General features: G+C 50.4%; 1 non-coding gene across 1 annotated transcript in view; it reads left to right on the forward strand.

Annotated features, from left to right (window-relative positions):
* The first annotated feature begins 6126 nt into the window (after window positions 1-6126).
* Window positions 6127-7500, forward strand: part of LOC124580782 — a 1910-nt gene continuing 536 nt past the window's right edge. Inside the window, exon 1 of the ribosomal RNA XR_006973310.1 lies at window positions 6127-7500. This exon is cut by the window's right edge and continues 536 nt beyond it. This is a non-coding gene — a ribosomal RNA (small subunit ribosomal RNA).

Here is a 7500-nt window from a genome sequence, read left to right on the forward strand (position 1 = left end):
CTTCCGACAACCACCATTGCTCAGCTAAGCCACCAACACCCACACATGTCCTACACAGGGGTACACCCAACATCACAATACTGCCTCCTGTCACAGCACACAAACAATGGCAGGAATGAAAGACACAGGTCTGCCACAAGCATGGAATCAGAGCGCCGCCTGTTATGAGCCAAAGGTGCACCCTGACGTGGCAAATCAGATGATGCCGCAGTCATTTACTTACGATAATCACAATCAACAAACCGGCCCCCCCCCCCCCCCAAAACACCTTTCCTTACAACAATGTGTACCTTAACCTAACCCGTATTGTGCCTTAACCTAACCCGTATTGTGCCTTAACCTAACCCGTATTGTGCCTTAACCTAACCCGTATTGTGCCTTAACCTAACCCGTATTGTGCCTTAACCTAACCCGTATTGTGCCTTAACCTAACCCGTATTGTGCCTTAACCTAACCCGTATTGTGCCTTAACCTAACCCGTATTGTGCCTTAACCTAACCCACGTTGTGCCTTAACCTAACCCACGTTGTGCCTTAACCTAACCCACGTTGTGCCTTAACCTAACCCACGTTGTGCCTTAACCTAACCCACGTTGTGCCTTAACCTAACCCACGTTGTGCCTTAACCTAACCCACGTTGTGCCTTAACCTAACCCATATTGTGCCTTAACCTAACCCATATTGTGCCTTAACCTAACCCATATTGTGCCTTAACCTAACCCATATTGTGCCTTAACCTAACCCATATTGTGCCTTAACCTAACCCATATTGTGCCTTAACCTAACCCATATTGTGCCTTAACCTAACCCATATTGTGCCTTAACCTAACCCATATTGTGCCTTAACCTAACCCATATTGTGCCTTAACCTAACCCATATTGTGCCTTAACCTAACCCATATTGTGCCTTAACCTAACCCATATTGTGCCTTAACCTAACCCATATTGTGCCTTAACCTAACCCATATTGTGCCTTAACCTAACCCATATTGTACCTTAACCTAACCCGTATTGTGCCTTAACCTAACCCGTATTGTGCCTTAACCTAACCCGTATTGTGCCTTAACCTAACCCGTATTGTGCCTTAACCTAACCCGTATTGTGCCTTAACCTAACCCGTATTGTGCCTTAACCTAACCCGTATTGTGCCTTAACCTAACCCGTATTGTGCCTTAACCTAACCCGTATTGTGCCTTAACCTAACCCGTATTGTGCCTTAACCTAACCCGTATTGTGCCTTAACCTAACCCGTATTGTGCCTTAACCTAACCCACGTTGTGCCTTAACCTAACCCACGTTGTGCCTTAACCTAACCCACGTTGTGCCTTAACCTAACCCACGTTGTGCCTTAACCTAACCCACGTTGTGCCTTAACCTAACCCACGTTGTGCCTTAACCTAACCCACGTTGTGCCTTAACCTAACCCATATTGTGCCTTAACCTAACCCATATTGTGCCTTAACCTAACCCATATTGTGCCTTAACCTAACCCATATTGTGCCTTAACCTAACCCATATTGTGCCTTAACCTAACCCATATTGTGCCTTAACCTAACCCATATTGTGCCTTAACCTAACCCATATTGTGCCTTAACCTAACCCATATTGTGCCTTAACCTAACCCATATTGTGCCTTAACCTAACCCATATTGTGCCTTAACCTAACCCATATTGTGCCTTAACCTAACCCATATTGTGCCTTAACCTAACCCGTATTGTGCCTTAACCTAACCCGTATTGTACCTTAACCTAACCCGTATTGTGCCTTAACCTAACCCGTATTGTGCCTTAACCTAACCCGTATTGTGCCTTAACCTAACCCGTATTGTGCCTTAACCTAACCCGTATTGTGCCTTAACCTAACCCGTATTGTGCCTTAACCTAACCCGTATTGTGCCTTAACCTAACCCGTATTGTGCCTTAACCTAACCCGTATTGTGCCTTAACCTAACCCGTATTGTGCCTTAACCTAACCCGTATTGTGCCTTAACCTAACCCGTATTGTGCCTTAACCTAACCCGTATTGTGCCTTAACCTAACCCACGTTGTGCCTTAACCTAACCCACGTTGTGCCTTAACCTAACCCACGTTGTGCCTTAACCTAACCCACGTTGTGCCTTAACCTAACCCACGTTGTGCCTTAACCTAACCCACGTTGTGCCTTAACCTAACCCACGTTGTGCCTTAACCTAACCCACGTTGTGCCTTAACCTAACCCATATTGTGCCTTAACCTAACCCATATTGTGCCTTAACCTAACCCATATTGTGCCTTAACCTAACCCATATTGTGCCTTAACCTAACCCATATTGTGCCTTAACCTAACCCATATTGTGCCTTAACCTAACCCATATTGTGCCTTAACCTAACCCATATTGTGCCTTAACCTAACCCATATTGTGCCTTAACCTAACCCATATTGTGCCTTAACCTAACCCATATTGTGCCTTAACCTAACCCATATTGTGCCTTAACCTAACCCATATTGTGCCTTAACCTAACCCGTATTGTGCCTTAACCTAACCCGTATTGTGCCTTAACCTAACCCGTATTGTGCCTTAACCTAACCCGTATTGTACCTTAACCTAACCCGTATTGTGCCTTAACCTAACCCGTATTGTGCCTTAACCTAACCCGTATTGTGCCTTAACCTAACCCGTATTGTGCCTTAACCTAACCCGTATTGTGCCTTAACCTAACCCGTATTGTGCCTTAACCTAACCCGTATTGTGCCTTAACCTAACCCGTATTGTGCCTTAACCTAACCCGTAGTGTGCCTTAACCTAACCCGTATTGTGCCTTAACCTAACCCGTATTGTGCCTTAACCTAACCCGTATTGTGCCTTAACCTAACCCGTATTGTGCCTTAACCTAACCCGTATTGTGCCTTAACCTAACCCACGTTGTGCCTTAACCTAACCCACGTTGTGCCTTAACCTAACCCACGTTGTGCCTTAACCTAACCCACGTTGTGCCTTAACCTAACCCACGTTGTGCCTTAACCTAACCCACGTTGTGCCTTAACCTAACCCACGTTGTGCCTTAACCTAACCCACGTTGTGCCTTAACCTAACCCACGTTGTGCCTTAACCTAACCCATATTGTGCCTTAACCTAACCCATATTGTGCCTTAACCTAACCCATATTGTGCCTTAACCTAACCCATATTGTGCCTTAACCTAACCCATATTGTGCCTTAACCTAACCCATATTGTGCCTTAACCTAACCCATATTGTGCCTTAACCTAACCCATATTGTGCCTTAACCTAACCCATATTGTGCCTTAACCTAACCCATATTGTGCCTTAACCTAACCCATATTGTGCCTTAACCTAACCCATATTGTGCCTTAACCTAACCCATATTGTGCCTTAACCTAACCCATATTGTGCCTTAACCTAACCCATATTGTGCCTTAACCTAACCCATATTGTGCCTTAACCTAACCCATATTGTGCCTTAACCTAACCCATATTGTGCCTTAACCTAACCCATATTGTGCCCTAACCTAACCCATATTGTGCCTTAACCTAACCCATATTGTGCCTTAACCTAACCCATATTGTGCCTTAACCTAACCCATATTGTGCCTTAACCTAACCCATATTGTGCCTTAACCTAACCCATATTGTGCCTTAACCTAACCCATATTGTGCCTTAACCTAACCCATATTGTGCCTTAACCTAACCTATATTGCGCCTTAACCTAACCCATGTTGCGCATTAACCTAACCTATGTTGCGCCTTAACCTAACCTATGTTGCGCCTTAACCTAACCTACGTTGCGCCTTAACCTAACCTATATTGCGCCTTAACCTAACCTATATTGCGCCTTAACCTAACCTATATTGCGCCTTAACCTAACCTATATTGCGCCTTAACCTAACCTATATTGCGCCTTAACCTAACCTATATTGCGCCTTAACCTAACCTACGTTGCGCCTTAACCTAACCCACGTTGCGCCTTAACCTAACCCACGTTGCGCCTTAACCCAACCCACGTTGCGCCTTAACCCAACCCACGTTGCGCCTTAACCCAACCCACGTTGGGCCTTAACCCAACCCACGTTGCGCCTTAACCCAACCCACGTTGCGCCTTAACCCAACCCACGTTGGGCCTTAACCCAACACACGTTGGGCCTTAACCCAACACACGTTGGGCCTTAACCCAACACACGTTGGGCCTTAACCCAACACACGTTGGGCCTTAACCCAACACACGTTGGGCCTTAACCCGACACACGTTGGGCCTTAACCCGACACACGTTGGGCCTTAACCCGACACACGTTGGGCCTTAACCCGACACACGTTGGGCCTTAACCCGACACACGTTGGGCCTTAACCCAACACACGTTGGGCCTTAACCCAACACACGTTGGGCCTTAACCCAACACACGTTGGGCCTTAACCCAACACACGTTGGGCCTTAACCCGCTCTGTAATTGTCATACGACGCGTTAAATTAGTGTAGTGTTGCCTAACTGCAACCCCCGCAATATAGTTTGCTACTCGCACTGCCTGGTCCCCAGTGTATCGCTTCATGTTAAACACCTTGCAGCGATACACTGTAATGTGGATGGCAGCAGGACGTACATGCTCAATGCCCTTCGCAGTTGTTCATTGGCATTCGCATGGCGAAGCACTTAGCCTACGCTGTGGTACGGCCTGTGTCAACTGTCCGCTGATGTTGTACGTCCAAATCACACACTGTACTGCACATTGGTCCTCATGTACTGAATGATACATCGTGGTACATGTGACCGTACAACGACTGCGCCAACAACGGCGAACCATGCGGTCCAACTGTTGTGCACTCAGCTATGTGTCGTCTCCCTATAAGAGCCGGATTGCAGTGTGGTATGCCCTGGATGGCGATCAGCATGAGCCGTCTGTTGATGTAGTGGCGCGTGTTGTCAGACGTAGTCGTCTCTTCTCACACACCGTGACAGCATGGTGCACTGCGTTCCACATCTGCGACATGCGACAGAGGCCGGTTGACAGTCGTTCGCGCAATGGACATCGCATACGTACGGGGGCCACCTTCCACGTGTTCGCGAAGCGTGCACATGTTGTTGCGTGTATGTGGGCAGACATAGTGTGTCGTGACACCTGACACAGGCATGCAACAATCGTTGAATTTGCAAATGGCGATGGACGTCTACGTTTGCTGGTGACGTTACGCAAATGAACAACTGGTAAACCGTTGTGGTGCGGTTGTTCTCGCTAGAGGTGAATCAGTGATGGCGACGATCGGTTGAGCTACCAACCGGTTGTTTCAGCGATACCCACCATGCCCACGAACGTGAATGGCATGTGGGTGTGAAGCGATACGCGGCGGTGGCTGGGTGGGACCGTCCCCGGCCGGTGAGGGGGGGCCTCCCGGCGTGCTGGCCGCGCGGTGCGTGGGCGCACGCGCTACAGCCGGCTGGTGGGGGCGGCCAGTGGCAGGCGCGCCGGCCGACGGAGGCGGCAGGCGGCGCAGCTGCGCGCCGGCGCACCCTGCACGCGGCGCCGTGCGGCCAAAGTAGGTCCTCGCGGGCCCGGTGCGAAGCGCGGTGGACATCTGCAGTGTGCTGGTCCGATTGAGGACTGTGTGCGCTGAGGATGCGCCGCCGCCCGGCGCTCGGCGCCGCGACGCCGTCTGCTGCTCGGTCGCCTCTGCGGTTCTCGCAGGTGGTTTGTATCGCAGCTGTGCGGACGTGTTGGCGCGTGCGCTGTGCTGGGAGAGTTCGCTTCGGCACCCAAGTGGGGCTTTTGTCCTTCTGTGGCGCTGGCGTTGGAGCTGCCGGCCACCGTAGGTGGCGCGTGTTGTCTCCCGCCGGCAATGCCACGACAGCACGCTCCCGGGCCTCTGTCGGCAGCGGCAAGCTCAGTTGGGAGCACGGGTGGTCGCACCTAAAGCGTCTACTCGCCAAACTCCGGGCGATTGCGCCTCTCTCGAACCCGACCAAGTACTTAGGACGGCGCTGCGCGCCGCCGGGACCTGAGAGGGTTTCGAGGTGTATCGTGCAGGGGAGCTCAGCCTCCTCCTGTTTGCAGAATAATTGAGCGGACGCTTGCGTGTTCGCGCGGGCCCCCGGGACACACTCCCGGGCGGCCGGCTGCTCAGCTCTAGTTGACGCAGCTCCCTGGTTGATCCTGCCAGTAGTCATATGCTTGTCTCAAAGATTAAGCCATGCATGTCTCAGTACAAGCCGCATTAAGGTGAAACCGCGAATGGCTCATTAAATCAGTTATGGTTCCTTAGATCGTACCCACGTTACTTGGATAACTGTGGTAATTCTAGAGCTAATACATGCAAACAGAGTCCCGACCAGAGATGGAAGGGACGCTTTTATTAGATCAAAACCAATCGGTCGGCTCGTCCGGTCCGTTTGCCTTGGTGACTCTGAATAACTTTGGGCTGATCGCACGGTCCTCGTACCGGCGACGCATCTTTCAAATGTCTGCCTTATCAACTGTCGATGGTAGGTTCTGCGCCTACCATGGTTGTAACGGGTAACGGGGAATCAGGGTTCGATTCCGGAGAGGGAGCCTGAGAAACGGCTACCACATCCAAGGAAGGCAGCAGGCGCGCAAATTACCCACTCCCGGCACGGGGAGGTAGTGACGAAAAATAACGATACGGGACTCATCCGAGGCCCCGTAATCGGAATGAGTACACTTTAAATCCTTTAACGAGTATCTATTGGAGGGCAAGTCTGGTGCCAGCAGCCGCGGTAATTCCAGCTCCAATAGCGTATATTAAAGTTGTTGCGGTTAAAAAGCTCGTAGTTGGATTTGTGTCCCACGCTGTTGGTTCACCGCCCGTCGGTGTTTAACTGGCATGTATCGTGGGACGTCCTGCCGGTGGGGCGAGCTGAAGGCGTGCGACGCGCCTCGTGCGTGCTCGTGCGTCCCGAGGCGGACCCCGTTGCAATCCTACCAGGGTGCTCTTGAGTGAGTGTCTCGGTGGGCCGGCACGTTTACTTTGAACAAATTAGAGTGCTTAAAGCAGGCAAGCCCGCCTGAATACTGTGTGCATGGAATAATGGAATAGGACCTCGGTTCTATTTTGTTGGTTTTCGGAACCCGAGGTAATGATTAATAGGGACAGGCGGGGGCATTCGTATTGCGACGTTAGAGGTGAAATTCTTGGATCGTCGCAAGACGAACAGAAGCGAAAGCATTTGCCAAGTATGTTTTCATTAATCAAGAACGAAAGTTAGAGGTTCGAAGGCGATCAGATACCGCCCTAGTTCTAACCATAAACGATGCCAGCCAGCGATCCGCCGCAGTTCCTCCGATGACTCGGCGGGCAGCCTCCGGGAAACCAAAGCTTTTGGGTTCCGGGGGAAGTATGGTTGCAAAGCTGAAACTTAAAGGAATTGACGGAAGGGCACCACCAGGAGTGGAGCCTGCGGCTTAATTTGACTCAACACGGGAAACCTCACCAGGCCCGGACACCGGAAGGATTGACAGATTGATAGCTCTTTCTTGATTCGGTGGGTGGTGGTGCA

The sequence above is a fragment of the Schistocerca americana genome, unplaced genomic scaffold, assembly GCF_021461395.2.
Source record: "Schistocerca americana isolate TAMUIC-IGC-003095 unplaced genomic scaffold, iqSchAmer2.1 HiC_scaffold_352, whole genome shotgun sequence".
NCBI lineage: Eukaryota > Metazoa > Arthropoda > Insecta > Orthoptera > Acrididae > Schistocerca > Schistocerca americana.